General features: G+C 37.5%; 1 protein-coding gene across 1 annotated transcript in view; it reads right to left on the bottom strand.

Moving 5' to 3' along the window:
• LOC133074642 (catenin alpha-2-like) overlaps window positions 1-24,965 on the bottom strand; it is a 783,943-nt gene that overhangs the window by 410,251 nt on the left and 348,727 nt on the right. The gene's annotated exons all lie outside the window — the stretch shown is intronic.

Here is a 24,965-nt window from a genome sequence, read left to right as displayed (position 1 = left end):
ATTAAGCACATACTCATGTCAGATTCTCTTCCAGGCTCTGGAATTGCAAAGGTGACTAAGAACGCCCTGGCCCCAAGGAATTCACAATCTAATGAGGACACACGTTGTAAATACATACTTATAATAGTGATTACGTGCCATCATAGACGTATGATTAAGAATGAAGGCAAAGAAGAGGAGGAAGTGATTTACTCATTTAGTGTGAGGCTGGAGGGAAGCTGTCAACGTTGATAGCCTTTGAAAAACTAAAATGTGTTCACCAGGAAGACAAAGGTAGGAAGGAAACCCGAGGCAGCAGGAACTTGGAGCAGGGCGCTGAGTATGGGGAAATGCAATCACCTGGAAAGTCACAGCGAGCCAGGGGTGTGGGGAAGAGAGGCACCAGGGCCCGGAACACTGTGGAAGAGATCTGAACTGTGTCCTCAGCAGGGAGGGAAATGACTTAATAGATTTTAATTTTGGCCACATTATATAAAATAAACTGGAAGGGACAAGACCAGTGCAGAGAAAACAGGAAAACATGGTTATAATCTGAGGGAGCAGTAATGAGGACATGGACCAGGGAAATAGGAACGGGATACAGAGAGGAAGGGAGTATTAATGAGATCTGCATGAGAGAAACAACGGATTTGGGGACTGGTTAGGTATGGAAACCAGAGACGAGGTGGTGATGGTGAATACGGACCCAACACAATGGACAGGTACATATTTGTACCCCAGGAGAGGGAAACAAAGGGAGATCATTCACTACATGAGATGGGCCCCATGTTGATGGGGTGGATATCCACCCGGAGAACAGAGAACTAGGAACTAGAACTAGGAAAAAGTATAATGAAGCTTCACAGAGCAGAACATACACAGGGGTACAAATGCTTCAATGAACCAGAAGAGCAGAGTTAAGATGACCAATTAATTAAATTAGGGTGACACAAGTCATTCAATATTTATTTATAAAATGATACTTCTCATCTATTCATCAAAACCGAGTTGATTTAAATAAAGTTAATTACATCACTGAAAGGCCATGCATCCTATAATTTATCCTAAGAAGATACAAGGGAAAATAAAAAACTCTTCTCATCATTTTACAGGCAGATCAAAATGTAATGTAATTCCCTCCATGTTGTAGTTATTTAAACCCTCACAGTGATCCTTTTTATACTTAAGAAATGTGGGTGTGTAAGGAAATATATTGTGCTGTAGGATTTTTAAAAGAGGCTACCATCTATTACACAGCCAACCAGCTTAGTCTTTATGCCTAGGCACAAACAAGTGGCTTAATATATAACAACAGCATGGGAGAAGTTTAAATATTCATTATCATACTGGTGAATTTTCAAGATGTATGGCTCTAGAGGCCTAAATATACTTTAAGGTAGAGGCTGGCAGTTAGGAGATACATATTCAATCCCAGCATTCCACCCTTGCCACAGGCTTGCATAAATCTCCTCTCTGCCCACCCCCTGTCCCCCAGAAAAAGACAGTAGAAGATATCTGAGTGGTGGGGAGAAGTCTACCTCATTCTTACTCTGTACAGTGCAGCAAGAAAGAACATTACACACCAAGGTGAATCTAATGAAATATCGAGAGGGTCACCCTAGGTGAAGAATGGACACATCTGTATATGGTATTAATGGGTAAGTCAGCTGCTGTTGGAAGGGATCCACTTATTCAAGGAAGGGGGAGATTTATTCTGCAGGTGAACCGAGGGAGCTACGTGGTTGGTCCCAAATTTTCAGGTTACATTGGTATGAGTCATAGCTCGGGTAAGAATGGACCGTTCAGGCAGGGCTCTTAGAAAAAAAGGGCCCTAAGAGGACAGTCCAGTCACACCCCCTTCCAGCTTGTGGAGAAACCATGCCTAATCAAACTGATTTTCAAGATCAGATTTTCATATAGGGGGTCAGTATAATGGCACTTCATCCAGATGCTGACTATTTGGCCAGCAATACTGCTTCAAAGCCAGGGGACGGCACATAGCAGGATGGAGCTGTCAGGTGGAGCTTGGGGACCACACCAGGCACTGCTGGAAGGCGCTCGGGAGATGTCCGGGAGAAAGAGAATGAGACCCAGAGAGAGAGAGACAGAGACAGAGAGAGATCCACATTAGCAAATGTGACTCTGCGAAAGGAAATGTCACACTAAATTCTGAGATTATCCTCAAATAAATAAAAGATGATTTAATCCAATTTAAATTAAAACTAAAAACTCACTTGAAGCAGATACAAATGATTTCATGTTTTTAAAGGAAAGGCACTCTGGAGTCGGCTATAACTTTAATGCGTTTTACATCCCTGTAGTTTTAGGATTACTAAAAGAAAAAGGAAATCTATATTACAAAATGATAAGAGAGTTTATCAGAATAAAATTAGCTATTTTTCCCGGGAACTGCTTTTTCTATAAGACTAAAATATTTAGCTAAGAAATAGCATGCATGTGTACGACAAGGAAGAGAGCAATAAGGAGAGGACACCAGAGCTGCCTGTTTCTTTTATATACACTCTTGTATTCAAGCTCATAAACTTGATTACAGACCTAAGCTCAGAGCAGGGTTTCTATGATAAAGCCTTTGATCCTCTCAAGCCACTACCACCTGCTGGAAAGAAGAAAAAAATAACATCTCCAAATAAGTGACTAAGGGGAAATAATACTAATTAATCTGTATACAGCGCTTCTGTATAAAGGTTTAGTTTGTAAGTATTGTTCTAAAAGCTTTACATATATTAACCCATGGATTAACAGAGAATATACATCTTTAACAAAGACCAAGGGTCACTCCTGACTCCTCCCAACCATTATTAAACTGTGAGATCAGCGATTATTCCACTTCTGTGTTTTAGTCCCCTCAACTATAAAATAGAGGTGGAAATAATAACAGCTACTTCGTAGGCTGTCATTAGAGTTAAAGATTAAAGATAATGCATTCAAAGCACCCAGCACAAGGCCTTGCCAGTAATGGGAGCTTACTCATTATTTACCATTAATACCACAGCTACCACTATCACTGCAATCCTCTCCAATACAACAAGAATAGTTGGTGAACTCCTAGATAAAGGTTTGGAAGTGCATTTTGTGGCTGACTTCACTGCTTGTGTACACAATAATTTAGAAGCAAGAAAACATCTGCCTGATAAAAACGTATCACTTTAAGACAGAATATAACCCACCTCCCCAAAAAAATGGTGTTGGTGCTTGGTTTTCAAATTGATGCTTGTTTTGGTTCTTATGCTACCCTGGAGGAATTGGAACCTTTGCAAGGACTTGATAAATGTAGCAAGAGCCACATTCCATAAAATGGTGATTACTGTCTTGCTTAAATGCAGTAGAAGACCGCAGACTTGGAAACAGTAAACAGCGATGTGCTAAGCGTAAAAGAAAAATGGAGTGCAGAGAATCAATACTGAATCCGATGTCACTTGATATTTTAATAAAAATAAAGAGAAAAGAAATTGATAAACATGGTAACTTTAAATTTCATTGTGCAGTGGAAGTGTTTCTGAAATAACTGCACTGTATCAAACATATAATTAAACAAAACCTATTGTAAGTTACTTTGTAAAGCAAGTAAGCACCCAATAAATTATCTTTGTTTATAAATCCAAAAGTTCAATAACCCTGTATATGTAAGGCAAGTCTCTCTATAAAAGGCATGCTGTTGACTTTATACTCTTAAGTCAATAAATGTTTCTATTGATTAGTATCTTTATTCTTCTATAACCATGACTACAAATCAAAACCCACTGAAATGTCAGTAGACTGATATATAGTACTTGGTAGTTGAAATGTGATTTTAAAAAATCTTTTAATGTGATGAGGAAAGAAAAACAATGCCATAAGTGGCATCCTGACTGAACAGCAGAGATAATATGATCATCAAAAATGCTATCATCTAATTCTGAATGAAAAAGGCAGGCTCACCATCTCAACATGCAAATAAAGAGGATGTTGGCTTCCTCTTGCTAATTAAGACACTGTGTTAAAAAAAAAAAAAAAAAAGGGCAGAACAAGAAGGTAGTGGTGGGGTGGGGAGTTAATGTCTAAATTCCAGAATTTAAGAATATGTCAGAGGACATCACGAAGCCTAAATCTTAGCAGATGCAGAACGCAGGTGTGACCTCTGCCTCCTTAGGAAATCATTCCAATTTGAGAGACCTCTAATTGTTAAAATTTTTTCTTCAATTATTTTGGTCTTCCATGTGTTCTTCTGAACCACACATAAAAAACTAGTCCCCTTTTCTACTCGATACATCTTGAGAGAATTTTTTTAAATGTCCTTCAGGGAGAAGGAAAATGCCAAAACAAACACACATCAGCCATTGCCTGAGAACTAATGCTGCATCCAGATTATGAAAATGACAACTCGCATAGAGAAATGAACAAACAACTCCCCCTAGTTTTCCAAACGTTAAATACCTACTAACTAGTCAATCAAGTTGGGATGATTAGTTTGCTTGTACACAAACTTTTAAGCAAATTTATAGTGTAAACATAAAAGGTGTTGCCAATCAGCTTTGGAGGGAAAAAATCTGGTTTCTGGCATGTTGTGAAGACAAATGATAAGATAGATAACAATTGATATCAAGTCACTATGACCTATTTCAGGATCTAAATTACTACCTATGTTTGAAAGATATCAAATGTGAGCTCATAGGTGGAGTCCAACTCCTTAATTTCAGAGGAGAAAAGCCAAGTATCAAGAACCTTATGTGGCTCACTCAAGGTCACACAGCCAACTTAACGGCAGAGTTCAGACCAGAAGCTGGGTCTCTTGACTCTGAGTTTAAATTTGCTGCAATTTACTACTGTAGTATATTTCTTTGGAAATCTTCTGTTTTTGTATGGTTTCACAAATTCACAACTGACTGTCCCCAAGTTAGTCCACATAACTTAAGCCTTTTTATACCAGTTTGGATGTCTTGATACTATGCTTAGGTGCAAATATATTTGTAAGTTCCTATGGTATCTCATAATTGTCATTAGTACAACTAAATAATACTTGCACCATTGATTTCAATCAGCTTAGATATAAATACAAAGAAAAGCAAATAGGAAGTATAAAGAAAGAACATTATATAATTTGCATCTTAGAGGCTGCAGATGAATAAACTACACTTGAAATTGTTACACTGTAAAATAACAAGTCAACTTAACTTTTTCTAAAGTAGTCTTTGGCTAAACAAAGCACAGGAACAATTCCTTTTTTTAAAAAAATTATTTATTTATTTATTTATTTATTTTTGGCTGTGTTGGGTCTTCGTTTCTGTGCGAGGACTTTCTCTAGTTGCAGCAAGCGGGGGCCACTCTTCATCGCGGTGCCCAGGCCTCTCACTATCGTGGCCTCTTTTGTTACGGAGCACAGGCTCCAGACGCGCAGGCTCAGCAGTTGTGGCTCACGGGCCTAGCTGCTCCACGGCATGTGGGATCTTCCCAGACCAGGGCTCGAACCCGTGTCCCCTGCATTAGCAGGCAGACTCTCAACCACTGCGCCACCAGGAAAGCCCCAGGAACAATTCTTATATTGAGAAAAGTTGATTAAGGATAGAAAACTCTACTACACATTTCAAAATTAGAAGCAAAAAAAAATGTTCCAAGTAATTGGTATCATGAACATGGTAAATGGTGCTATAAAATTACAGCTTAATTAAGCTATATTTTAAAATACCACATGGAGAAAACTGATTTTCTTCACTAGTTTGAGGGTGAAAAAACCATAATGATCAGATTCTAGGATTTAAATGGCACAGTTTATGCTTTATTTTCTGAACTGCCATTGATTTCCAAGTCATCACAGAGAAATGGCAGTTTCTTAAATGTGATTATAGCCATGAGTCTTCTTTACTGAACTGACTGGAGGCATCCATGTCTCCATCATTCTGGCTCCTATATTAAGAGAGATCACAGAAGGACCACATCTAAATCAACATCAGGATATCAATTGTAATAAAATACAGTGAACAAAAATATATTTGTTCGGTGGGAGGATCTGGCAATAGGTAATGAACAAAATTGATTTAAGATAACTCAAAACCCTAAATTCAAAAAGACAAACTGCCAAAATGTGCTAATCAAAGCTTTCTTCAATTCTGTGATCAATAGCTTGTCACGAGGGTCATGATGGATCTCAGACAGCCTTCTCTCCTTCCAACTCAAAAGTACATTCTTAAAATAAGTGAAGTAAGGTTATAACAAACATCAACCTTGAGAGGAAAACATGTCTCAACAGGGTGACGTGCAGTCTTATGGGTGAGGGAAATTTGGAGGGTTAGAGAGTAACAGTCCTGTCTACACTGCCTTAAGTTTGTAGGGTTGACTGTATGATCATACCTATAAATGGGTGCAAAGTATATAAGGAGTTATATATCATTTCATTCATCCTTTTATTCATTCAGTAAGCATTTATTAAGCACCTGCTATGTGGTAGATACTTGTTAAGTTCTGGATATTGAAGATGAAGTCATGATTCCTGCCCTCTACTTACTAGCATCCTGATCTTTCTGAATCACTCACTAACAAGGATCATCTGAAGAACATCTGTAGAGAAACACCCACTGATCAGGCATTCAGAAATTCAAGAAAGAGGAAGCTGCATTTTGGGGAGCTGGGACTCATGAGTATGTAGAGGATGTTTAGTCAGCTACCATAATAAGTAAGAGTGGCCAAAAAGTGTGTGTGTGTGTGTATCTATATCTCTATATCTATATCTGTATCTGTATCTAGAGAGAGAGATTAAGTTTTTCATTCTTTATCCCTGCAATGTATAGATTTTAGCCATAATTCTGAGAGAAGCAGAGGCCAGCCACACACTGCTGACCTCTCTTCTCCTCCAATTCCCTGCTAGATTTCTAAAGAACAAAGAGTGTGGATGAGAATGTCCCAGACAAATACACCCTTCATTATTAATTAGTTCCTCAGCCCCATATTGAGCAGGTCTGGGTCAATAGAGAGATTTCAGGGCCCCTCTAACTTCTTAACATCAAATCCTAAATGAAAAGTGGGCCTGAGGGGTCTAGGCCCACTTTCCTGCGGACTAATTCCGTTTTCGACTAATATTTCCAAAGGAAACAGATGCCATCCGATCACACTAGTTTCATGAAATTAAAGAGAAGTATAGAAAGAGAGATGAAAGCATGAAGATTACAGAAAGTCAATGAATTTTAACGTTTTCTCTCCTTCCACTGGAAACAAGATCTACTACCACAGTCAAAATAATGTAGGGTATCCAGAATGTCAGGAAACATGATAAAATTATTTTTTTTAATTTGCTAGTTAAAATTTCAAATAATATTATCAATATTTTTCTTAAACCTCCAGAACGTTGTTTCTTATAAAGTACATAAAAACTTAAAGCAAGGATCCAATTGTTATACTGAAAAAAAAAGTCAAATAAGTGTGCTCTTTTCCCTATATTCCCAGACTTTGTGGATACTGTTTTGATGAGGAGCCATTTTCAGATTCACTTGGCAGTCCACGGTCTTTCTGCCTTTGCAGGCTGCTCTCAAGCAAAGGGAGCCCCATTCTGTGTTCCTTAGTGGTTATTTCCTTCAGAGTTAGTGGAAAATGAGTGATAAATGACTTGAAAATTACACTGTATGTACTTGCCAGTGAATGTAGGCGCCCAGTTCCTTGGAAAATATAGTTCTCGCTACAAATTAATAAACTCATTGGGAACATAATTTAACCTCCTAAGTAGGTCTGCCTATAGGGAGAGAATATTCTGGTCATGCTGACATTAGTATTTCACTCTGTATGACAGCATAATAAGGATTAATACACTAACATGGATTTTTTTTTTTAAGATTTAATTTTATTTATTTTTGGCTGCATTGGGTCTTCGTTGCTGCACGCGGGCTTTCTCTAGTTGTGACGAGCGGGGGCTACTCTTCGTTGCAGTGCGCGGGCTTCTCATTGCGTAGCTTCTCTTGTTGCGGAGCACGGGCTCTAGGCACGCAGGCTTCAGTAGTTGTGGCACCCAGGCTCTAGAGCGCAGGGTCAGTAGTTGTGGCACATGGGCTTAGTTGCTCCGCGGCATGTGGGATCTTCCCAGACCAGGGATCAAACCACTGTCCCCTGCATTGGCAGGCAGATTCTTATCCACTGTGCCACCAGAGAAGTCCCCTAACATGGATTTTTAAAGCAAATACACATGGTTGTTTAATTCTTACTTCATTCACATACTATAAAGATGGTATGACTGACAAGCAATTGCCCTGGGGCACCACTGGGAGGTGTCTGATTTGTGGTAAGTATGGGAACTGGTTTTGAACAACGAAGGGGAATTCATTTTCAATTCCTACTCTGAACAGCAAGTAGCTTTTCCTACCAAAAAAGAATTTGCAGAAAAAGTTGGGGAAGAAAATGTAGATGTCAAAAAACCTATTGATGTGGAGAACTTATTTAAGAGACAGAGAACGGAAGCATGACTGAGCAAACTTGGACTTAACAAGCAAAATTCTAAGCCACTGCCAGATGGTATTCAGGACCATGCAGTACGAAGCAGGCATCCTGGCACATTGGAGAGAGGACAATGGCAGCCGAGGCTGATTCAGTCCAAGCCCACAGAGAGGTCACCATCTATTCACAGTAACCCAATGCTGTTACTTAGATGGAATAAAAGGCCTGTATGAATCCACTGTGCATCCTTTATAAGAGGCCCTATATAAACAAAGGTTAAGCAACTATATTTAATAATCACAGCAGATTGTGGGTTCAGTGATTTTTAATAGACCCATTCGTTACCTTCACACAATTCCAAGCTAAAGAACCTTTTCAGGTATAAATGCATGAGCACGCACACACATAAATGCCCACCAAGTGTGCCCTATTTAAATACTCCAGTCAAGGCTTCGGCACAAGGAGCTGGCAAAACCAGGAAATGCAACCATTTATAGAATTTAGCCTAAAGGCTTCTTCTGCTTCATGTGCTACACATTATAATTACATTTGAGAATCCCCAAATCTAATATTTTCAATAATCAACAGATGCAGCTAGAGATCATGTCCAAAAATGGAAGCATTGCTAAAATCTATTCTGCCCGATTGTGTGGATCTCTTCAATGTTAATTAATGTTGCCTCCTCACTTCTACTTGCTTTAGCTCATCTCCCTCTTCTCCAGAAACTAAGAACACATGCCTAAATGATCTCAAGAGCTCCTTCCATGTATACCATGATGCAAGAAGTAATAATAGCTATTTATAAAATACTATGTACCAGGCACAATGTTAAGCACTGTATATTTGTGATCTCACAATGAGGTGAACAACATTACCTTCACTTAAAGATTAAAAAATTATGGCTTAGCTTAGAAAGGTTTATTAATTTGTCCAAGGTCAGCTTAACACTAGGAATTGAATCTAAAGCTAATGGACTTAAAAGTCTGTGATCTTAGTAACCTTGAAGCTCTAAGTCAAGGGTTTATTGATAAGAACAAACTTAAAACACAATCTGATGATGATGATGATAAATAATGAGATTAATAATTATAGCTAATCCTAACATAATGCTTATTTAGTGTCAGACACTGTTCAAAGCACTGCATTTACTCATTTAATCTTCATTAAAATCCTGCAAGATAGGTACTCTTCCCATTTTATAGATGAGGAAACTGAATTACAAATTATTAATTTGCCAAAGGCCAAAAAACTTTGGATAATGGAATAAGGCTTTTAGCCTAGAAAGTCTAGCTACAGTGTTTAGGATTTAACCACTTCAAGGACAATGCCAATGTCAAGCAAAACAATAAAAACCAAAAAAAAAAAATATGTTCTGGGTCTTCCCTGGTGGCACAGTGGTTAAGAATCCACCTGCCAATGCAGGGGACACAGGTTCGATCCTTGGTCCAGGAAGATCCTACAGGCCATGGAGCAATGAAGCCCATGCACCACAACTACTGAGCCCATACGCCACAACTACTGAAGCCTTCACACCCTAGATCCTGCGTGCTGCAACTATTGAGCCCATGTGCTGCAACTACTGAGCCCACGTGCTGCAACTACTGAAGCCCACGCACCTAGAGCCCATGCTCCACAAAAAGCCACCACAATGAGAAGCCCACGCACCGCAGTGAAGAGTAGGCCCTGCTCGCCAGAACTAGAGAAAGCCCACGTGCAGCAACAAAAGAAAGCTGAAATGTAGCTGAAAGAAAGAAAGAAAGGGAAAAAAATATGTTCTTAACACCAATCACAATCAGTGATAAATTATTTTGTGGCAATATTTTTTAAACTGATCTTTTAAATAAAATCTAGACACTAAAGTGACGTCCTCATGCACTCTAATTTTAAGGAGCTAGGTCAATACTTAAATAAAATCATGAGAGGATATATAAAATAGGAACTGCAATGGAAGAAGGTCCTTGTCTCTCTCTGTAAAATCAGACATCTGATATGCTTATCTTGATTCATAGATGTCCAACTAACAATGCTATTGTGTTGTGATCAGACTCAACTTCCTTTTTTTTCCTAGAGACAACTTTAGAACCTTCCTTAACTTGAAAATAGAACTGTCCAAGAGTAAGCAAAAACATCGCAGTTTTCTTTTAGACTGTAGAGTGTAACACTATGCATTGTGATGCCCATTCAATGTTTCTGCATTAAGGCTGGAGACATATTTAAAGTGCTGCTGATTGTGCATGAAAAAATCACATATTGTTTTTTTCAAATGCAACCCACCTTACAGTAGAATGAGAAACCCATAATCATCTATGGAAATTTGTCTGCTTTCCACCTATTATGCATATGTATGCCAAATAATTCTAGACTAAAAGAAGGAACAAAAAAGAACTAATTCTTCATCATATGACAGATTTTGCTAATCATTTTGAATTCCCACCACCTTGAAAAGTAAGGATTTAATATTTCTCACTATTAATTGGATATCACTTACTAGCTCTTTTCAGTTAGAATTTGGGGCTCCTCTAAATCTTAGGCTTATTAACCTTCATATATGGAAACTAAGAATAAAGTAAAAATTTTAATAGTATTAATATTCTTCTAGCAAAATATTAAGTAACAAAATTATCAGTAGGATAAGCTCCTAAAATAATTGTGCTTTGTCTCTGAGAATATACCAGTGAAGAACCTGGCCTCAGACTTCTTGATCTTAAGTCCTGGTTCTCACATTTTTTTCCTTGTGTGACCTTAGGAAAATTGCTTAAACTTTCTAAGACTCAACAGTAAAATGAATAAAATATCACCCCATGTCACAGATTTATGTAAAACTTAAATGAGAGGAGGTAAGAGACTGAATACCAAGAAATATATCTCCAAGACACCTGGAAATGCATGTGAAATACAGCAAACTTTTAAGTCTTTATAAATGGCAGGGCAATCTCTGAGCTAAAAAAAAAAGAAAAAGAAATTAGCAACCTTGAAATAAAAATGGTGAATTGATTCTGAAGCATTGACAATCTTAGAGTTATTAATAGTTATTTAGAAGCTAGACTTTTAATTGCTACAGATGGGACAGGAGAATGTCTTGACCCTCATGAGGAAGAGCTCTGTAATATTTTCTACCCAAAATAAAATTGAGAAACTTAAAGTGCTATAGCAGTGAAAACATTAACTAGAAAATAAAGGCGTCCTCTGGCAAAGAGGAGTGATAAAGAAACATGTCTGTCCCTATCCAGAAAAAAAATCATACAGTTTCATTTATATTTGGCAATGATAGTTTATAATCAGAGTACTAACCATGTGTTTGTAAGAAACTCATTTATACTATCTGCATAGACTAGAAGCAGAGAAGTTATTTTAAAATTTAGTTTCAGGTTGGTGGTTTTTTTGGGTTCTTGTCAGAAACAAAATCAAATGCTTTTTGGAAGGATGCATAGGAATCTCTCAAATAAGGCTTCAAAAAAATGAGTATACAGTTCAAAATTATAGAACACTGTAGTTGTGCTGAGTGGCAGGATTAATGATCTTAAAGAACTTAATAATTAAACTAAAACAATTAATGATTAAAGAACTTCAGATAATAGACGTATAAGGAATAAAATATATAACAAACATTTAAAAATATTTATAGTAGTAGAACAAGAATTTGAAAGCATGAATTAAGGACCATGATACTTTGAACCAAATAGCTTGTGTGTATGTCTGTGTGTGTGTGTGTGTGTGTGTGTGTGTGTGTTTGTCTGTGCCATGTGGCTTGTGGGATCCTAGTTTCCCAACCAGGGATCGAATCCAGGCCCCCTGCAGTGGAAATGCAGAGTCCTAACCATTGGACTGCCAAGGAATTCCCGAAATAGATTTTTAATTATAGATATTAAATCTGAAAAGAAAGAATAAATAAAAGATTAGATACAACTAAAAAGAAAATCTGTGAAGTAGAAGACAACTAAAAATACTTAACCATAAAGGGCACAAATAGTTAAAGAAATGGAAGATAAGAAAAAGAAATATGTAGAGAATATAGAGAAATTTTCTAATATAAGGCTACTCGGGATTGCAAAGAAGGGGATAAATAGAATGGAAAAGAGCCAGTATTTGTGAGACAATGGATGAGAATTTTCCGGAGTTGAATAAATACATTAATACTCTGATTCAGGAAGCCCAACATACACCAACCAAGATAAACAAAAAGAAGTCCACACTTGGTAACTTCATAGTAAAACCGAAGAAAACAAATGCCAAAGAGAAGACTTTAGTTTAGCTACAAAGAAACAACAGACCAGCTACAACATAATGACAAATTATACAGACAGCATCCTTCTCAATGGCAAAATGGAAGCCAAAAGACAGTAGCATAATATCTCCAGCATGCTGAGAAAAATTAATAGGCAAACTAGAATTTTACGCCTAGCTAAAATATTATTTAAAATGAGAGCAAAATAAAGACGGTTCCAGAAAAATATGAGACAGCTTACTGCCAAGCACCTTCACTACCGAAGAAACCATTACATTTACATATCATGAAGAACTGGGATTCACAATAGAATAAATTTAAAAGATTAATGAAATAACATGCATAAATAACTTAAAATAACCCGGTTTGTAACTAGCCTATAGGAAATTTTTTTAAAATGGTATCCAATAGTAATACTAACCAGTGGTACTTGTAACTAGTATATTTTCTAATAAAGATGTCTAATAGTGTTTTTATAGCCTCTAGTCCTTAACGTTCATCTTTTAGTATAATATCAGTGATAACCCATCCTATCAACATATAATACATTTGATTTCAATACCTCACTTTGTGTCTTCATCTAAATGTAATTCACGGCAAAGTACTACTAATTTGATCAGTATTTTAAATAATTACATAGTCCTCTCCATTGCCAGAGGCACTATCCTAACCAAACCCTCAGCATACCACCTAAGATCTTACAAGAGTGCCCAGTTAGTCCCCCAGTCTCTGGGCACATTCTCTTCTTTTTATTCATCCCATGCTCATCAGCAAAAGCTGTCAAGTTAGTCAAATCATGAGAATCAAGACCTATAATGATAGCTAATCAGAGTATGTTATTGTATTACATTAAATCATGAACTCTAATATATAGTTTTAAAGAATTCTACCAATTATCCCTCCTTTACTTCTTTTTCAGACATAGTCTCTTAGTGCTTTAGCTTATACTACACTCTGACATGGAAAATCTTCTAGCTTTTACTAAAAGCACAACACTCTCTTTTCTGCCTCTAAACTCCTGTTCTGCTTTCTCTACCCATCACACCCCTATATTCTTTCTTCCATGGTCCGTATACACTTTGCTGACCTAAACTGATTTTTCATTTCCTGTAGTTGTAGAAAGTTGGCCTACATAATTCTAGATATTCCAATTAATACTCAATCTTTTAAATCCTCAATGGAATATCAAACTGAGTTCAATGAGTATAATTTCAATATGAAATGTATTTTATTCTTTTCTAATCTTTTAAAAGTAGAAACCAGTTAACAAGTACAGGAAAGCTCTATTAAACGGAACCTCATTTTTTCTCCATTCTGGATAGCAGAGGAAGGACCAATTAATATAGAGGACTTGGTCCACTATTATCATAATAAATATTCACAATCAGCCCTAATCGCAAACATCTTAGAATAACAGCTTGCATAACACTATTCTTTTTTTGTTTGAATGTGGCAATTTTCAAAAAATAAAATCAACTACCTATGGAAATTACAAAGGTCTAAACGATAAAAGCATAGAACTCTTGCAAGAGCTGAGTTATTTCCCCATAGACTAAAACTATTTATAAACTGTATTTCCAAAACTTGATTTTTTTAAACACCTCTTCCCACTTTCTAACAACATATTATGAAGGGAGAGTGTGTTTTGGGGACTGGGGAATAAGAAGATAATGAATGAGTTACGAGAGGAGAAAGAAAGATTTTCCCTGACATCCCCCCACATACCCCTCCCAAAATCACAGAATGCAGCTCCATCCTACATTCCTACACCGTCATGCTCACTTAAGAGTCTATTAGTAAATTATGTTATAGATTAAATTGTGCCCCCTCCACCCCAGCCCAAAAGATAAGTCAAAGTCCTAACCTCCAGGACCTTGTTTCGACCTTATTGGGAAAGAGAGACTCTTCACAGATATAATCAAGTTAGGATGATGTCATACTGAATTAGAGTGTGCCCTAACCCAACATGACTGATGTCCTTATAAGAAGAGGTGACGTATAGACACACAAGAGGAGAAGACCACATGAGGATGAAGGCCGAGATTGAAGTACTAAAGCTGCAAGTCAAGGAACACCAAACATTGCCAACAAACCACCAGAAGCCAGGAAGGGACAAGGAAGGACTCTCGTCTTCAGGTTTCAGAGGGACCGTGGCCCTGCCAAACCTTGATTTTGGACAGAACTATAGAAGAATAAATTTCTACTGTCTGAAGTCACCCAGTTTGTGGGACCTCATTACTGCATCCCTAGGAAACTGATACAAAAGAAGACACGTCTACCCACTTTGTGAGTTATATTGCACTTTAAAAATATTTTTTTATTTTTTATAAATTTATTTATTTTATTTATTTATTTTTGGCTGTGTTGGGTCTTCAATACTGTGCGGGCTTTCTCTAGTTGCAGCGAGCGGGGGCTACTCTTCATTGCGGTGCACGGGCTTCTCGTTGCGGTGGCTTCTCTTGTTGCGGAGCACAGGCTCCAGACGCGCAGGTTTCAGTAGTTGTAGCATGCGGACTTCAGTAGTTGTGGCGCACGGGCTTAGTTGCTCCGCAGCACGTGGGATCTTCCCGGACCAGGGCTCGAACCCCTGTCCCCTGCATTGGCAGGAGGATTCTTAACCACTGCGCCACCAGGAAGCCCTAAAAATATTTTTTAAATGTATTCTACATGTCAACTTTGGTTGTTAGATTACTGAAAAATTATTCAACCACCAAGATTTCCCACAAGAGTTTGAACTGAAGTCATTAAAATTCACACTCACAGTAAAATTTTAGTCATCCAGTGACCAGCCTTCCAGAATCCCAAACTCCTCTAATGACTGCTGACCCAAAAGTAGGCAGGGTTACAATGTTAGCAATATAAGGTACAAAAAAGAAGCCTTCCATGAGTGCCAAGGAAGAGAGACTTATTGCCAAGAGGATCTGATGCTCCAAAGATTGAACCCAGTGTTGAATGGTTGTCATGCTCTGATTGATAGGAATTGTACGTGAAAAATCATCCCTTCCATGCAAGGCTGGGAACTGAACCAGAAGTAGCGGGAAGCAAAAGAAACAAGAAACAGGAAAACTGGAGATCCTTAATGGCAGCATTTAGAAGTGATGCTGGGGCAGTGAGTAGTAGATACTGCACTGTACCAGTCAATGATGAGAGAGTCAGAGAGGAGAGGCAGTTCTGCAGCGTGGAAAGTATCCAGATTCCTTATTAGAGATCTCACCTCTCACAGCCTCATTCTCCCTGGGACACACAGAAAACACAGGTCTGCTCTGCAGCATATGTAGGCTAATACACAGGGAGATATTGCCCTAAAGCTAGTAAAATCTCAGTTGCTCATTGAGCAAACCACCTTAAGGGGATATCAAACTTCCAGCAGCTCACTGTACTTGGTAACTCTGGTAGTCACCCTGAAGACTTAATAATGACTGAAATGTTTGGTAATTTTCCTGCCTACATTAGTTGATTGATTCTATCTACAAATTTCATTGCTATTGCAAATATAAAATTGTATTAGAAAGCTGATTTAATGAAAATAAAACATCCATCATGGATTCGGTATGTAAGACTTTTAAACAAATAACTTAAAGACGGAAATTTTAATGTGATTTTGCCTAGAATTCCAGTAAATGTCAAACACTAAAAAGTTCTTTATAAGTAGAGCATGGTCTAGTGTAATGTTTGTAACTTATCTTGAATATTCCAAAGATAACATCACTGATATTTGTTGAATGATATTCTCACTGAGTATCCATTATATGTCATGTATTATGCTGGGTGATAATGATAGTGTCAATATTACTAAAGTATGTCTACCTCCAAATACCCTAAGGTCTGATGACTACTTCATTGGAGTCATCCTTGAGTCCACTGGTAAAACTGAAAAGACAAATAATATTAAAATGTTAAGTCGAATGCAGATGATTGTAAATGTGACCAAGTGATTTTCTAAAGATAGGAAATATTCCTAACGAAGGAGGGTTTCTTCAGTATTTGAATCATTGTCCAGGAAAAACACGTGATTGCCTTCTACTTGCAAACTACCTACATGAAAAAAATAATAATCTAAAAGCTATGTCCTATCAGTCATTGTTCCAGGAAAACAAATTCTAAAGCAACCACCAGAACTATTAGATTAGGGTTTTAGACATGCAACCAAAATCCAAGCACAACACGATAGCTCATATTTATGATGATATCCCTGAGGCATTAAGAAAATGTTTAAATAGATATTTAACAGTGTAGATAACAATTAAAAACTCTGTAATCATAACAGCCATTTAAAAATAAAACAAAACAAACAAAAACTGTAAATCCCTAGGAATAAAACTAAGAAAAAGGTTAAAGACCTTTAAGGAGGAAATTATAAAACCATTGAAATATATGAAATAAAAAATATGATGAAATATAGAGATATGCCCTAATGATAATTAAGACTCAATATTTAAAGATGGAAATTCTTTCCAGATTGATGTATAAATTCTATGCAACTTTAATCAAGATCCCAACAGAGTTCCCTTGTAGAGAAATTAATAAGATGATACTGAAGTTCAGATTGAGGAACAAAGGGCCAGTAAACAATAGCCAAGATAATTCCGAAGAACTACAAAAAGGAGATGAGGTTTTGCCCTGCCAGATATCAATATTTATTAATAAGCCATAGTAATTAAGTCAAAGTGGTATGCATGCAAAAACTGACCAATGGAATAACAGAATAAAGTAGCTTGCAACAGCCTAACTTATACATGTAAACATGACCTATGACAAATGGGAGATGGATGGACTGTTTAATAAATGGTGCTAATTACTGGCTATGAATAGGGAAAATAATAAACAAGATCTTAATTCACAAAATAAAAATCAAAGATAAAGACTAGTGTAAAAGTGAAACTTTTAAACATTTAGGAATACATATTTATCTATTGGGATAGAAAAGAATTTCTTAAGGACACACAAAACACCCAACAAAGAAAAGATCAATAAAATTACGTTTAAAATAAACTGTATGTAAAAAATAAGGCATGAACAAAATGAAAATATTAGTCACAGACCAGGAGTGTATATTTGCAAACAATACATAAAATACAAAGTTTTTTTTTTTTTAATTGAAGTATGGTTGATTTACAATGTTGTGTTCATTTCAGGTGTACAGCAAAATGATTCAGTTATACATACTTTTTTCAGATTCCTTTCCCTTATAGGTTATTACAAAATATTGAGTATATTTCCCTGTGCTAAACAGTAGGTCTTTGTTGGTTATATATTTTATATATAGTAGTGTGTATATGTTAATCCCAAACTCCTAATTTATCCTTCTCCCACCCCTTTCCCCCTTGGTAACCATAGTGCATTTTCTATGTCTTGTAAATAAAGTTTTGTTTATAAAATTTCTGTTTTGTATATAAAGTTCACCTGTATCAGTTTTCTTAGATTCCACATATAAGTGATATCACATGATATTTGTTTGGGTATCCAAAATATAAGTATAGTTAATTTAGAGGAAGAAGAACAAACGACCTAATGGAAAAGTAAGCAAAGAAAACAAAAGACCAGCAGGCCCAAATGGCTGATAAATAGATGAAAAGCCCAGCAACTGAAGATATGGAAATTGAAATAACAGACACAGTTTTGCACCTAAAAGACTGGGAAAAAATACCAAACACTGTGATAAAATTTAGCGAGGATGTTGGAAACAGTAAATCGCACATACTGCCGGAGGCAATGTAAACTGTTACAGTTACTTTAGAGAATATTTTCAAAATATCTAGTGAAGGTGAATGGTAGATACCATAAGACTCTGAAATTCAACTTTCAGTCAGCATAAGAGAAAAAAGACAGACCTAAGAACAAATCACTGTCAGTTATATCCCAGGAAAGCAAGTTCCAGGACAACGGTTAGACCTTATACATATTTATGGGCTGCCTTATTTAACAATTCTACTTGTAGCTATATTCCCACAAGACACTCTTGTACTTGTTCACGAGAAGAGGCGCAGAAAGGTTTGTTTACTGCAGCTCTGTGTGTTACAGGCAGACACTGGAAATGCTCCAAATGCCCAACAGTAAGAAAATAGTTAATCTGTGCATCCAATAGAATAATACAAGAAATCAACTAGGTTCATTTAGTTAAGTTAGACAAATGCAATGATAAATGATAGTTGCAATATAGTACTACTAATGTAAATATTAAAGAAATTACAAGTAATCGTATATATTATTTATAAATGAATATATGTATTGCAAGAGGAATTCATTCAAAAGATTTCAAAAAGGAAATCAAAGAAAAGATTCTTCATGGCAAGACTGCTCTGTGGGAGATATTAAGACAGAGAAAAGGATCTCTTCCAAAAATATCTGTTTGTATTGTTTTATTGGCTCATACTTGACAATTAAAGGATGATACAGGGCACCCCAGTTTGAATACACTGGCTTTTCAGGGTGACATGCAATAAAGAGCAAGAAATGGAGACTTAACTAAATGGAAGGATTTTTTCCCACCAGCCTTTGGGATGGTTACAAATCCACTGTTTTGGTTGAAGGATGTATTGTCTGGAAGAGGTAACGATTACTGGCATGAGTTCTTAACTGACAATTTTCACTAAAATTCACTCTCTCTGAAGAGAGAGAAGGGTGGTGAGAGCATTGTTTTTAATCGGGCAAGGAGTCTGACAAAGGTAGGCATTTCAGTGTAGTTAAGAAAAGAAAGAAGGCCCTGAGCTCCTAGGCTAGTCCCCAAAGGAATCAGAGGCCAGGAGTAGAGCTGAGGGCAATGATGCTGGAAGACAAACATTTTCTGCTTCGCCATTTTGCCCAGGGCCAGCCCACCTTTCTAATGTAACTCCATTTTCAGCCACAGCGTAAACCCTCTTGAGAGCCATGGAATTGGGTTCTACATATTAAGCTTTTGAGTAAATTCTCCAAATCTAATGCCAGAAGAGAGTCCAGGTAATCACATACCTTAAATCCTTTCTTTCTGTTTGGTGAGCTTTCTAATTTATACATAGATTAATATGTTTACAAATTTACCTTTCCTAAGGGTTTAATGTTGGCTCATATTTAAATCGGTTTTATTTCCTAAGAACAAAACTAGTAAAAAGGGATAACTGCAATCAGCAGCCATAGAAGACGGAATAATATTTTAAAATTTCCAAGAATAGTGAAAACAATGGTTGATGGAGGAATGGCTGGATACACTGTTGATACGGTCACATCTGGTGCTAGCACTGCTGAATAACCACCTCAGGGCCTTGTGCAGGCACACAAGAAGCCTTCAACAAATGCTCATCCTGATTAATATCCATCGATTCAGAAACACAAATACCGTGACTGAATGTCAAAATGAAATCGCGGACCGGCCTGCTTTTGTTTGGATGCATACGAAGACAAAGGACCGAGGCTCTGTCTGGTCTCTTCCAGCAAAACAAAACATGACTAAACTATCTATATGAACATAATGGCTAGAAGAGGCACACCAGAACTGCCAAGAAGCAGCACACCAGAACTGCCAAGTTCATGGAGGTAAAGGGAGAAAAAGCCAGGTCGTGTCAATGTAGATGGAGTAGTATTGACGAGAGAAAGCATATTCGGAATTTAGCTGCCACAGAAATAACTTCCTCAGGTGTAAGTTAAGGAAACAGCATAGGCAACTAACTCTGTGTTAATGGGACAAATCTGCCAGGCAATCAAGAGCCCTTGATTAGCAAATGCTTTATAAAAACCAGGGAGGCCTAGACCCTAGGCAGAACTTTCACCACAGGGGACTAACCATGCATTGTTTCAGACAATAGCAAGGCAACACTTCCCCTAGGTAGTGTAGGAGGGTTTCCTTTCTCAATTTGTTGCATATTGAACGTGGCCATAGGCAATGCAGGCCATCCATTTTAGAAATGCACCAAGTGTGATAAATGAGATTGAAGTTGGGGGTGTATCACAGGGCAAGTGAAAAGCTTAACAGGAAAATGACTAAGGGTATTTTATTTTAGAGCCAAAACTTGAGGAAAAGCCAAATGCTTTAAGGAATGAGTGAACTACAGTTTGGTTTCACATGCCTGAGAAGATTATTGGAAAAAAAAAGGAAAGGTCAAATATCAAAAAGAAAACAAAACCAAAGAAAGTGCAGACATTGTGAATCATCTGCATGAAATTTACTGGAATATTTGTAATGAATTAGAGGCTACAATAAGTAAGTAGGGAATGAAAAGAAATATTGGAATGCAAAATTTTTCTTTTTAATTGGAGGTTAGAAGGTTGAAATCGCTCTGGTAATGATTTTAAAAATGTGTATTCTCAGTGAATGAACAAGGAGAACAAAAGAATCCATCTAGTAAAATGACAGTAGGAACTGGAAATGAGGCATGAGGAAATAGCTGAATTACCAATTACCTTGAAAAAACCTTTACAGAGGAAAAGCTGGAGTGCCATCCAAATAAGTTATCGTATTTCCCAGTATGATTTTGAAGTCAAATTATATTAAGAGAAAAATGTGGGAAGGATTCAATGCTTCTCAAGTTATGTGAAGCAACACAGAGAGAAAATACCTTGCTTATCTAAAAACACTAAAAAATGATGATATTTAAAACCATGGACAGCAGATATAAATAGAGAAGAGGATCTAGGACTGAGCTCTATTCTCAAAGAGTAAGAAGTGGACTTCCCTGGTGGTCCAGTGTGTAAGACTCCGAGCTCCCAATGCAGGGGGCCCGGGTTCGATCCCTGGTCGGGGAACTAGATCTCACAGGCATGCCGCAACTAAGAAGTCTGCATGCCGCAACTAAAAGATCCCTCATACTGCAACTAAAGATCCCGCGTGCCACAACTAAGACCCGGCACAGCCTAAATAAATAAATTAAATAAATAAACATAAAAAAAAGAATCTCTGTTTGCATTCATCTTTTAAAAAATAAAGTAAAATAAAATAGTAAGAAGATCCAGCCACAAAAATGAGAAAGGAACAGCAAATGACAAGGGGAAAACAGATGTTCTCAAAGTCAACTGAAGTCAATACATCAAGAGGTGGAAGTGATCAGTAGTACCAAATGCTAGTGAGACACTGAGTAAAGGTAGAACATGACAAGAGCGATTTCAGTGGGATGATGGGATCATAGGTTTGAAGTGGACCTCTCAGAAAAGAGAGAGTAGATTGACCAGAAAAATATATTAGAATTGCCAGGCATTGCCAAGGGCCCACTTGAGGTTTGCAGTCTTACTTCTGGATTTTGCCTTCATTATCTGGCAGGCTTAACCCTTTTTGTGCCAACCTGCTTCTATTTGTTTTCCACCTAACGCCTTAGCAAATCCAATGGAAAGAAAGAGACTTTTTTCCCACGACTGCCAATAAAAATCTGACTGAGGTCTCACCTATTGGACTTCAGCCCTTGCTCAGGCTTGGTCTCATTGCTGTGTTTGGGGGGATGTTGTGCTCTGATTAGCGGGGCTGTGTGTCCTCCCCAGGAGCTTCCGTTGCTGTGGATTCAGCCCCATCAAACACAAGGATATGATGGGGGAAGGTGGCTTCCCAAAGAAAATGATAGTATATATTACCATGTGAAGGAGGAATAGAAACTGGGCAAAACAGCCAATATCCTACCTCTGTATATTACTGGCGTATCATTTACTGGAAAATTTGCAAGGGTGAGTCAAATGTCATAAATGACCTCTAAGAACTTTTCCGTTCTAATAATCTTGAATTCCCTAGCTTTGAAACTCCCAAACTGGGCACCTTTGGCTGGAAACGGGAATGATCCCACAGTCATATTATTGATGATTATCATCAATCCTCTGAAATATTCACCAGCTATACCTATTCAATACCTAAAAAATAAAATTAAGTTAAAAAAATAAAATTATATTAAAAAATAAAAACAGTAAAAAGAGAGAGAGAGAGGGGTTTGAAAAGGAATTCTGGGCTATTAGCATTAAGGACCTGAATGACACAAGGCCTTACAAGGAAAACATTGTAAATATGAGTATACTAGAGGTGACTTAAGAGAAGAAAAAATGAAAAACAATTTAAAAGTAACTATGATATACTTCAATGGGAAAAAAATAAATGTTTTTCTTACTTTACTTATTCCCAAATTTATTTAAATACTTTTTAGTCTAAGGACTAAAACCAAAGTTTTACAGCTCTTATAAAAAATGTAATTTACTGTGAGAAACTTGTATATTTGTGTGTAAGGAAAAAACAGGATCAATTTTTTTTGCAAAATGATTAAGCAAAGTATAGTCATTTGGCCTGGTAGGTTTGTATGGATCAAAAGGACAGAGTGATTCATGGCTGTCAACACTGTACATTATCAGAGAAAAAAGACGGGGTAGGGATGAGGAGTAGCAATAGGTCACATTTGTAACTAAAAGCATTCACAGAAAAGCCAGTTACTACTAGCACCTTTTTCAATTACCATGAATTAATAATTCTAATATTTCTAATAAAAATATAGATCCTATGTTATACCAAGCATGGTACTCTGGCAGGGCAGAATATTAAAATACCTTGGAAATTCACAAGGTAACTTTCTGGGAAGTGTCAGCACATGGTAATAGGAATGGGCATCGGATCAAACTTGGGCAGGCTGCATTTAATTTGTAGCCTCCATAAACACCAGGGTCTTCCTTTTCACAGCCTGCATTTTGTCATTTTGAACGGAAGCCTGGAGCTCTAGTTTTCTGCTTCCTGCTTCTAGACCAGCTTGTCAAACACCTCAGGCCAGGAGCCATATTGCTTTCATCATCTTCCTGGGGTGGATCACAGTGTCAAGTGAAGTGCAGGTGAACATTAAATAAATGCTCCCAGATGATGGGAGCTGGGATCACGCCTGGACAGCACTGTGAAGCAGACAGAGTTTCCCTTTGGGAGTCCCAGGAATCCTTTTGTTTTTGATTTGGGGTTTTTTTGAGCACCTACTCCACTTCCCCTTTTAGGGGACTGGCCTGCCACCTGCCTACTCTCTCACCCATTCTATGTAGCACATGCTGCTGCGTCCACGCCACATCTTCTCAGAACTTCTCTTTGACCCGTGGGCTGCTTCCAAGTCAGCACCAGGATTCCTTGCCCCGGGCTTTCTCTGCATTCCAGAGTGGAAGTGGCAGGGGAATAATGACAACCTCTACCGGCCCATAACCAATGACAGACAGGAGTTGATAATAAGCTGGATAAGTACTCGATTTTCTTTAGACCTTCCAGCAGGATAACTCTGAGATGGGTTTTACACTGAGTCCCACAGGTTACTGGCTCCCTGACCTTGTCTATCTCTGTCTCCAGTTCCCTATAGATGTTTCCTGGGATTATCTCCGAAATAAATTACTTGTACTGGAATCCTTTACTCAAGTCAACTTCTGAGGGCACTGAAATAGACACACTCCAATTAAAATCTGGTATCATTAAATAGTGTAATAAGGTCAATTATACCCTACAATGCATTGAAGCCAACATATTTTACCTATTTTTGAATAATTTGTATCTTAAGACATCTGCTTACAGGAATGCAAACTGCCCTTTTAAAAAACAGACATGAGTAGGCAGATGAACGTAAGGCATTTTATAGCAACAAGTTTGTACACAAGGAATAAGCAGTTTCCCATTGTATTCCTCCTACAGACCCATCTCTGATGATCATCAAACATAAGATTCAATTACTTAAACTAAGAATAATGTCTTTTGAAGTGGTCAGATCTCAACAGATCTCAACAATTTCTTCAAGCAGAAACTGGTCCTTTCAAAGAACTCATTGGGGCAGGGGTCCTAAACGTTTCACTTAAGCACATCAATAAGTCCATCAAGGAAAGATTCAACTCAGGTTGAAGGTTTTTGACAGATCTTTAGTCAATCTAATTAATGTGGCCAGTTCATCTGGGCAATTCAGACAAATATCCTAGTTCAGAACCACAAATATCCCAGGGGGTCTCAATCTTAAATGTGCATCAGAATCACCTGTGCTTATGAAAACAGATTTCTGTTTTACTAGGTCTGGGGTGGGGGAGAGAATTTGCACTTCTAACAAGTTCTCAGGTGATTCAGACACTGTTAGTTGACCACACATTGAAAACCACAGCTGTAGACAATTCTTATATTCTCCTTCCATCTTTAAATTCAATAGGCTCTTCTGCATCTCCTTCAGTAAATGCAGCCCAACAGCAGACACTTTTTTCCTAGGACTTGTCTCTCTTGCTTTACTGTCTGGCTGAAAGTCAAGGCCATTACTTTACAACTGATCCTTAATATAGTTTTTTTCAGTATTCTTTCTTGCCTGCTAAAGTCACCTTCTCCTTTAAGCCATCACTCTGCACAGTAAAAGGAAATCCTCTACATTCACTCAACAACGAAGGTAATTTTCTGCGAGGCAGTGAGTATGAAAGATAT

The sequence above is a fragment of the Eubalaena glacialis genome, chromosome 14 (genome assembly GCF_028564815.1).
Source record: "Eubalaena glacialis isolate mEubGla1 chromosome 14, mEubGla1.1.hap2.+ XY, whole genome shotgun sequence".
In the NCBI taxonomy this organism is placed as follows: domain Eukaryota; kingdom Metazoa; phylum Chordata; class Mammalia; order Artiodactyla; family Balaenidae; genus Eubalaena; species Eubalaena glacialis.
This window is presented reverse-complemented; position numbering and strand designations above follow the sequence as displayed.